The 10,449-nt window shown below is 40.7% G+C and overlaps 1 pseudogene; it reads left to right on the top strand.

Annotated features, from left to right (window-relative positions):
• Positions 1–540: 540 nt before the first annotated feature.
• Positions 541–1,310, top strand: LOC142834003 (small ribosomal subunit protein eS1 pseudogene; annotated as a pseudogene).
• Positions 1,311–10,449: the final 9,139 nt, after the last annotated feature.

Genomic DNA, 10,449 nt, shown 5'->3' with positions numbered 1-10,449 from the left:
GACAAAACACCATGAACTAGGTGATCACACACACACACACAGACAAATTATTGGGCTTAAGAGTTGGAGTCCACGATCTTAGAGCAAAAGCAAAAGAACAGATGAGATCTCACATTCTGCTCCACAACCACAAGGCAGAGTACACACTGGGAATTGTAGACTCACCTCTAGTGACATCACTTCCTTCAACAAGGCCATACCACCTAATCCTTTCCAAAGAGTTCCAGGACTAGGGACCAAATATACAAATACAGGAGCGTTTAGGGCTATTCTTATTCAAACCACCAAGGAGTATTTTTTTTACTATTATATACTTACGTGTCTCTGACTAATGGTGTTAGAATTATAAAACCAAAACAAAAATGAAACAAAAAATTTGGTATGGAGGTAGAAAACAAGAAAGCTGAGTGCTGCTGGAGATGAAGGAAATCAGTGCACAGGCTCTGGAAATCGAACAGTGGCTCCTCAGTGTAATGCAGAATAGTCACTCAATCCAGCAAGACCTGAAACAAGACACTCAAACAGGCTCCCAGAAGCACCATGGCTGTCAGCTAGAAAAAGCGCCTGATGAAAGGCGGCAAGAAGCAAGTCACAAAGAAAGTGGTCTATCCATTTTTGAAGAAAGATTGGTGTTATGTCAAAGCTCCAGCTATGTTCAATATTAGAAACATTGGGAAAACACTAGTCACAAGGACTCAAGGAACCAAAATTGCGTCTGATAGCCTCAAGGGTCATGTGTTTGAAGTAAGTCTTGTTGATCTACAGAATGATGAAGTTGCATTGAGAAATGTCAAGCTAGTTATTGTGGATATTCAGGACTGTCTGACTAACTTCCAGGGTACATATCTTACATGGGAAATATTGTATTCCATGGTCAAAAAGTGGCAGACCATGATTGAAGTCCATGTTGATGTCAAGACAACCGATGGTTATTTGCTTCGTCTGTTCTGTGTTGGTTTCACTAATAAACCCAACAACCAGATACACCAGACCTATGCACAGCACCAGCAGGTCAAGTAGATCCGGAAGAAGATGATGGAACTCATGATCTGAGAAGTGCAGACAAATGACTTGAAGGAAGTGGTTAATAAATTGATTCCAGACAGCATTGGGAAAGACATAGGAAAGGCTTGCCAGTTCATTTATTCTCTACATGACGCCTTTTTTAGAGAAGTAAAAATGCTGAAGAAACCCAAGTTTGAATTGGGAAAATTCATGGTGAAGGTAGTAGTTCTGGAAAAAATACTGGTGATGAGACAGGTGCTAAAGTTGAACAAGCTGATGAATATGAACCACCAGTCCAAGTGTAAAATCCAGATTTTTAACAGTGATAAATAAACGTCTTATTTGTGAGAAAAAGACAATCAAACAGGTATTAAACACCAGCAGTCACAACACTCATCTATGTCCAACAACCAATGAATGAGTAAACAAAATGCATGTATTTGAGATCCAATATCAGGGAACTATGGAACCAGAAATGATAGAAATAATGACAGACTTACAGAGTCAAATCTCAGGCAAAAGGTTTTTTTTTTGTTTTTTGTTTTTTTTGTTTGTTTGTTTGGTTTGTTTTTTTTTTTTTTTTTTTTTTTTGGTTTTTCGAGACAGGGTTTCTCTGTGGTTTTGGAGCCTGTCCTGGAACTAGCTCTTGTAGACCAAGCTGGTCTCGAACTCACTTGGAAAAAACAAAAAGAGGTCAACAAAAGCGGGATAGCACTGGCTGTAGGAAATTAAGACTAACCACTCACAGAGCAATGAATACGCCTTTATCCTGTTGCTGCTCTGAGGATGTAGGTGTGGTGATAACTTTCTGTTACTCATTTGAATGGTAATTTTAAGAAATCTGCTTCTTACAAATAATACTGCTATGAACATAGTTGAACAAATGCTCTTGTCATATGATAGGGCATCTCTTGGGTATATTCCCAGGAGTGGTATTGCTGGGTCCAGGGGTAGGTTGATCCCGAATTTCCTGAGAAACCAAAACACTGATTTCCAAAGTGGTTGCACAAGTTTGCATTCCCACCAGCAATGGATGAGGGTACCCCTTCCTCCACAGCCTCTCCAGCAAAGGCTATCATTGGAGTTTTTGATTTTAGCCATTCTGACAGGTGTAAGATGATATCTCAAAGTTGTTTTGATTTGCATTTCCCTGATCACTAAGGAGCATGAGCATGAAGAAAGTGTGGAATATATACACATTAGAGTACTACGCTGCGGTAAAAAACAATGACTTCTCGAATTTCGCATGCAAATGGATGGAAATAGAAAACACTATACTGAGTGAGGTAACCCAGACCCAAAGAGATGAATATGGGATGTACTCACTCATAATTGGTTTCTAGCCATAAATAAGGGTCACGGAGTCTACAATTGGTGAACCTAAAGAAGGTAAGTAAGAAGGTGAACCCAAGGATAAACATATAGTTATCCTCTTGGCTATGGGAAGTAGACAAAATTGCCGGGAAGAAAATTGGGATCTTGGGGGTGGGGTGGGATGGGGGTAAGGGGAGATGGGGAGAGAAAAGGGAGAAAGGGAGAATGGGGGGAACTTGGGGAAAAAGGATGATTGGGATAAAGGAAGGTTGGATAGGGGAGCACGGAAGCACAATTCTTAGTTAAGGGAGCCACCTTAGGGTTGGCAAGAGACTTGAACCTAGAGTGGCTCCCAGGAGCCCAAGGCGATGTCCCCAGTTAGTTCCTTGGGCAGCTGAGGATAGGGAACCTGAAATGACCCTATCCTAGAGCAATACTGACGAATATCTTGCATATCACCATAGAACCTTCATCTGGTGATGGATGGAGATAGAGACAGATACCCACACTGGAGCACTGGACTGAGCTCCCAAGGTCCCAATGAGGAGCAGAAGGAGAGAGAACATGAGCAAGGAAGTCGGGACCAGGAGGGGTGCACCCACTCACTGAGACAGTGGGGCTGATCTATTGGGAGCTCACCAAGGCCAGCTGGACTGGGACTGAAAATGCATGGGATAAAACCGGACTCTCTGAACATGGCGAACAATGAGGGCTGATGAGAAGCCAGGGACAATGGCATGGGGTTTTGATCCTACTTCATGTTCTGGCTTTGTGGGAGCCTAGCCAGTTTGGATGTTCACCTTCCTAGATATGGACGGAGGGGGGAGGACCTTGGACTTTCCACAGGGCAGGGAACCCTGACTGCTCTTTGGACTGGAGAGGGAGGGGGAGAGGAGTAGGAGGAGGGGGAGAAAGGTGGGAGGAGGGGGCGGGAAATGGGAGGCTGGGAGGAGGCAGAAACTTGTTTTTTTCCTTTTCTCAATAAAAAAAAATTCAAAAATGAAAAAAAAAAGAAATCTGTTTCTTGTGTTTTAAAGAGATTTATCCCTATCAGATACAGCTCAGCGGTCTTTTTCTTTTTGGCAACTTCATGATGCTACACAGAAAGGGTGGGGCTTTTCTTTTGTAATAGCCTCAGTTACATTCCTTACATTATTGACAAGGAAGAGACAGTGAGAATGGGTTATAAGTTCAGGGAATGGAAAACTGATATTTCTCTCCCACTAAGGACCCATACTTCCATTTTGTGTCCATACAGTGAAACATTACTCAGCTTGAAAATGACTGAAATTCTGATATATGAACAACCCTGGAGATACTATGCTAACTGAAATATGCCTGACACAAAAGGATTTGCATATGACTCATGAGGCACCTAGAGGAGACACAATCAGAATCATAGAAAAAAACAGTAGTAACCAGTGGCTGCAGAGAGAGGGGAATTAAAGCATTTTTGTTTAGTGGGTACAGAATTTCAATTTAGGAAAATGAGAATGTTCCTATTTGAGAGGTAGACAACAGTGATGATTAGTTTATAATAATGTGGTCATACTAAATCCCATTTTACAATGGTCAAAATCTAAATCTCATGATATATACACCAAATTACTTGATGAAAGGCTCTTTCTTCACTGTGGATTTCTACTTCAGTGGTCACTGAAGACAGACCATTATTGGTAAAATGCCTCAAATCGTTCTCAAATCAGTGGCATGAAAGGAAGAGCACAGATTTTACAAACAGAAGTGAAGACACTTGTGGTTTCATCCCTGTGGAGTTTCTTACTTTGCCTTTAAAATTCCAAGGGTCTTTGTTTGCTCCTCCGCTGTGTTACTTATCACACTGAAAAGTAATTTATTCCTGTCTCTTACTGTACCCACTAATCTCTGTTAAAGGGAAGCTATGATTTAGTCAATCCCATTTTACCCAATTTAAGCAAATTCATTGCCTTCATCAATTATCATTTAAGGACTTCATCTTGTTCTGTGATGGGAGGACATTACACCAGAATGATGATTGATTGGAAGAACACTTTCTAGGAACAGCAAAAGAAGGGGTGTGGTATATCTTCAACATGGAACAAAACTCAAAAAAGTCAGGCAAACTGCAAAGAAGAAGAGGAGGGCCCGGAAACAGAGGTTTGAACAGAATTATAAACTGGGTCTTTGTAAAGTAAGCCTTGCTTTCTGTGTTCTAAGCCCCCAGTTGCTCTTCTTTAGGATTGTGTCTAAATTTCAGGTTTCCAGTGTGAAAACAGAGACTGTATGTTCATTTCCTGGCTGCTCAGACCAGAATAATCACACAGAAACTATATTAATTATAACACCATTTGGCCAATAGCTTAGGTGTATTCCTAGCTAGTTCTTATATCTGAAATTAACCCATTTCTATTAATCTGTATATTGTCACAAAGCTGTGACCTGCTGGTAAGATTCCAGTGTCTTTCTCTTTCGGCAGCTACATGGTATCTCACTGACTCTGCCTTCTTTCTTCCTGCATTCAGTTTTGTTTTCCTGCTTACTTCTATTCTGCCCTGCCATAGGTCAAAGTAGCTTCCTTATTAGTCAACGGTAATAAAATACATTCACAGTATACAGAGGGGAATCCTACATAACCAATGTGCATGATAGCTCCAATAATCTTATAGCACCCAAACTTCTCCTCAGGAAGAAATTCCAAGATGTCTACAGATTTCTGTAAGAAGAGCACTGGATGGCTAGCTGTGTCTTCTTTTTCCTGATAGCTCCAGCAGGCACCTCACCCTGTCATGTGCCACACAACCCTGCACTAGATGACAGGCTGCAGAAATGAGAGGCAGAACACCACAGGCCTATTCTCAGCTGGCTTCAAAGCCATGCAAATCATTGCCATTATCACTTGGCCACCAGTATTCTGCTCAGTTCTTTAAAGGGGAATTATGAAGGCTCAGAATTTGGCTTATTTAGTGTCCAGTAATTTCATAAGTTTCCTTCAACATCCTGCTCCTCTCTTCTCCCTTCCAGCAACAGATCACTTATAGCTGGCTATAAGAGGTTGATCTGTGCGTCTTTTATGGTTGTAGCAGCTAGCATGACATCTGCATAGCCGCTGTCACTGTCATTCCACATGTTCTCCTGGTTTCGCTTCAGAAAATGCTCATTTCAGAGACCAGGGAAAGGAATTGATTTTCAATTAATTAATTAACTAACTAATAATTAATTTTCTGAGACAGGGCCCTATGTAGCTAAGCTGCCTTCTTATTTACTATTCAATGAAGGCTAACTTTGAGCTTTTTATCTTCCTCCCAGGTGCTGGGATTAAAGTCTTAAACATGGCACTACACAGGGCTAAAGAAAGGACATGTATAAGATAACCCATGTCATCACAGAATTGCATAGTTAAGAAACCAATGCAGGTGGTAAAATGTGATCCTACACATGCCAGGAGAAAAAAGAATCATTCTATTGGTTAATTAAGTGTATTAACTTACTACTATTATTTTGCTAAATGAACATAGTATCAGAGTGCCTTCCAAATTTATATCTCTGTACACATAGATGAATGCAGCTCTTAGAATATGACGAGACTTCCTTTGTGCAGTTGACAGCATTTAACACAGAAATTCACAACTGATCAAAATGAAGCAAAGTGTCTGTGCCCTGCTCAGTCATAGTCTGGATGCCTACATCACACTCCTTCCCCAAGGCTCAGGAGCATCATGGAAGAGGGGAGAGAAAGCATGTAAGAGCCACAGTTGGGGAAGGACACCAGTGAAGCAGTGTTTTATGGGATACGGCAGTGTAGTGGCACTCATTAAATCATAGTGGCTGTGGCTGCCTACACAAGACCTGCATAAGACTATGACAGTCACCATTCCAACATGGAGGGGAAGGGACTCCCCCCTACACACACCTTTAGCTGAGGAGCTATTAGCTTCTTTGGGAGGGAGACTCTGTTTAAGAATGTAAGTTGACTGCTCCACATTAGATGATGCTCCCATCCCATGACTTTAGAGATAGCGCAAATTGAATTTAGAGATTAGAAGAAAAAATATAAACAACAAAAGAGAACAGAGGATGCTAAAGCTGGAAAGGAATGGGGAATATCTAGTAAGAATAAGGGAGAGGAGTAAGGAGTAAATATGGTTATAAAAATATTATATCCATGTATGAAATTCTCAAAAAATAATAAAATGTGATATTAAAAATTTAAGCAATATGTACAAAGAAAGCTCAAAATCTCATATTATTTGCCTAGCATTTCAGTTCTGGGTATCTCACATAAATTGAATCTTATAACAGAAAAAATACTTATAAAGATATTCACCAGAAGGAGCGAAGGGGCATCTCTTGAGACTAAGAGAAGGAGAATGGCCCAATAAGTGATAAATCACACACTCAGGATAATATTGAGTGTCCACTTAAATGTTTATGAAGAGTTTGTGATGAAATTTGAAGTGCTTATAAGATGAAATGGAAAATACAAAGTCTGCAAGACAGACAGTATATGCAATATGATTATAAACGAAAGAAAATTGCCATGATAATTCTACAAAATAGCATTACATTAATTAAGGTAGAAAGACTCACTGTGGTTGGCACCACTCCCTAGGCAGAAAATCCAGGGTACAACGGTGGAAAGAATAAGCAGAGCACTAGCGTGCAGGCGGCATTGCACTCTCCCTCTGGCTATGGGTATAATAGGACCAGCTGCTTCAGTCTCGGGCCACTGCAGTCCTTGCCACAATCAACAGGAACCTGGAACTGTGAGCTAAGTAAACACGTTCTCCCATAGAAAATAAACAAATAACTCAAATGGATAAAACCCAAAAAGGAACATACCAAATAAGAGTTTGCCAGTTTTCCATAGCTCCAAAGACACTCTTCCCGATTCCCTATTATATGTTTGTATGTGTATATATATATATATACATATATATATGAATATAATATATAGACTATAATATATTTTATATATAAAGAATATATTGCATATAATATATAAAACATGTATTATATAATAAACATAAAAGTATATATATATACCTTTGCAGTAAGTACATTGATAGAAGCAGCCACCCTCAGGGGAGTAAGCCCAGGTCTCCAGGTGAAGATGAAGCCTGCATTGCTTGCTTTTATTTCCCATCATCTTCGTCAAGCTTTGCTTGACAACTAAGCAAGCCTTCTGTTGAAAGCAATTCTCCATTCAACCTTCCCAGAACAACGGCTCCACAGAAGCAAATATAAAAAGTCAAGGGAATTTGTAGACACCAGAAACTTGTCCACAATGGGTAAACAGCCATCCATTAAATAGTTTAGAGAAAAGCGTAAGACTTGAGGAAACAATTGACTAATTTTACTTTACTCTTATTGTTTTCCAGGATGCTTGTAAGAAAGCTGAAGTAAAATCTATAATCTAGATCCAAACTTTCACAATTTTTGACATTCATTAACTTGTCAGTAACGTGTTAATGTGTCTGTGTATGTCAACTTGGTACAAGCTAGAGTCATTTGGAGAGGAAGGAGCCTCATCTGAGAAAATGCCTCCATGAGATCTGCTTAGTCAAGTCATTAAGGCATTTTCTTAATTAATGCTTAGTGTGCGGAGACCCAGTCTATTGTGGGTGGTACCTGGTTCTATAAAAAGCAGGTTGAATAATCCATGGAGAGCAAGTCAGTAAATAGCACCCTCTACACTCCTCTGTGGCCCCTGCATCAGTTCTTGTCCCTGGGTCCTTACCCTGTTTGAGTTCCTGTCCTGACTTCCTTTGATGATGCCCAATGATGTGGAAGCATATGCCAAATAAGCCCTTTTCTACCTCAGTTGGATTGTTCATGCTGTCTCAGCAAAGCAATAGAAGTCATCACTGTGTTGTTATTCCAAGAAATCACCAGTCTGGCCAAATCCAAAAGTAGACTCAACTATGACAGTGGTAAATTATTTTGGGGAGGTGTTGACAAAACTTTAAAATCAGGTACTTCTTGATCTACGTTCAGGACTAGGGAACAGAGGACAAACACATGTTGTAAAATTACAAGTAAAAAAAGACTTGAGCTTCATAACTAGGGAGCAGCCCGCCCTGGGTGTGTTCCAGGGAACATTAGGGTGTAGTCTTGTCACTTTGACGTCCTTGCTCACAGGACGCCAAGTCCATCATTCATGGGGTCTGTAAATCAACCACAGTGTTAAAACTGGGCTGCTGGTGAGTATAAGACCCTAGACATGATTCCCTTCATTAGGAAATATGTGCAGAACAAGGCCAAGGTGACTGTCATCAGCACATCAACCAGCTTGGCAGAGTTTGCGTAACTTCCCATTGCCCAGCGCTTGCTCCCTGAGAAGTTCTTTTAATGTTTTGTGGGGGTTTTTATTATTTTTATTTATTTATTAAAGATTTCTGCCTCCTTCCCTCTACCACTTCCCATATCCCTCCGCCTCCCCCACCAAGTCCCCCTCCCTCATCAGTCCGAGAGCAGTCCAGGTTTCCTGCCTTGTGGGAAGTCCAAGGACCTCCCACCTCCTTCCAGGTCTAGTAAGGTGAGCATTCAAACTGCCTAGGCTCCCACAAAGTCAGTATGTGCAATAGGATCAAAACCCACTGTCATTGTTCTTGACTTCTCAGCAGTACTCATTGTCCGCTATGTTCAGAGAGTCCGGTTTTATCCCATGCTTTTTCAGACCCAGGCCAGCTGGCCTTGGTGAGTTCCCGATAGAACATTCTCAATGTCTCAGTATGTGGGTGCACCCCTCACGGTCCTGAGTTCTTTCCTTGTGCTCTCTCTCTTGCTCCTGATTTGGACCTTGGGATTTCAGTCCAGTGTTCCAATTTGGGTCTCTGTCTCTGTCTGCTTTCATAGCTCGATGAAAGTTAATCTCCAGGAGGATGACTATATGTTTTTCTTTGGGTTCACCTTCTTATTTAGCTTCTCTAGGAATTACAGGCTCAATGTCTTTTATTTATTGCTAGAAACCAAATGTGAGTGAGTACATCCCATGTTCCTCTTTTGGGGTCTGGCTTACCTCACTCAGGATAGTGTTTTCTATTTCTGTCCATTTGCATGCAAAATTCAAGAAGTCATTGATTTTACTGCTGAGTAGTACTCTAATATGTATATATTCCATACTTTCTTTATCCATTCTTCCATTGAGGGGCATCTATGTTGTTTCCAGGTTCTGGCTATTACAAATAATTCTGCTATGAACATAATTGAACAAATGCTTTTGTTGTATGATAGAGCATCTCTTGGGTATATTCCCAAGAGTGGTATTGCTGGGACCAGGGGTAGGTTGATCCCGAATTTCCTCAGAAACCGCCATACTGATTTCCAAAGTGGTTGCACAAGTGCATTCCCACCAGCAATGGATGAGTGTGCCCCTTCCTCCACAACCTCTCCAGCAAATACTATCATTGGTGTTTTTGATTTTAGCTATTCTGGCAGGTGTAAGATGATATCTCAAAGTTGTTTTGATTTGCATTTCTCTGATCACTAAGGAAGTTGAGCATGACCTTAAGTGTCTTTTGGCCAGTTGAACTTCTGTTGAGAATTTTCTGTTCAGCTCAGTGCCCCATTTTATAATTGGGTTGATTAGTTTTTTACAGTCTAGTTTCTTGAGTTCTTTATATATTTTGTACAATGGAAAAAAGAGAGCATCTTCAACAAAGTATGCTGGCATAACTGGATGTCAATCTGTAGAAGAATGAAAATAGATCCATATCTATCACCATGCACAAAACTCAAGTCCAAATAGATTAAAAAACTCAATATCAGTCCGAACACACTGAACCAGATAGAAGAAAAAGTGGGAAGTACTCTACAACACACGGGCACAGGAGACCACTTCCTACGTATAACCCCAGCAGCACAGAAATTAAGGGCAACATTGAATAAATGGGACCTCCTGAGACTGAGAAGCTTCTGTAAAGCAAAGGACACTGTCACTAAGACAAAAAGGCAACCCACGGACTGGGAGAAGATCTTCACCAGACTTGCAACAGACAAAGTTCTGATTTCCAAAATATATAAAGAACTCAAGGTTTTGTGTTTTTGTGTTGCTCACTCACTGAAGTGGAGAGCTGCTCTGTGGAAGTAGGAAAGCAGGAAGCAAAGAAGTCAGGCTCTAGGAATATGAATGGCAGCTGTCTGGAAACAAGC

The sequence above is a fragment of the Microtus pennsylvanicus genome, chromosome 1 (assembly GCF_037038515.1).
Source record: "Microtus pennsylvanicus isolate mMicPen1 chromosome 1, mMicPen1.hap1, whole genome shotgun sequence".
In the NCBI taxonomy this organism is placed as follows: Eukaryota; Metazoa; Chordata; class Mammalia; order Rodentia; family Cricetidae; genus Microtus; species Microtus pennsylvanicus.
This window is presented reverse-complemented; position numbering and strand designations above follow the sequence as displayed.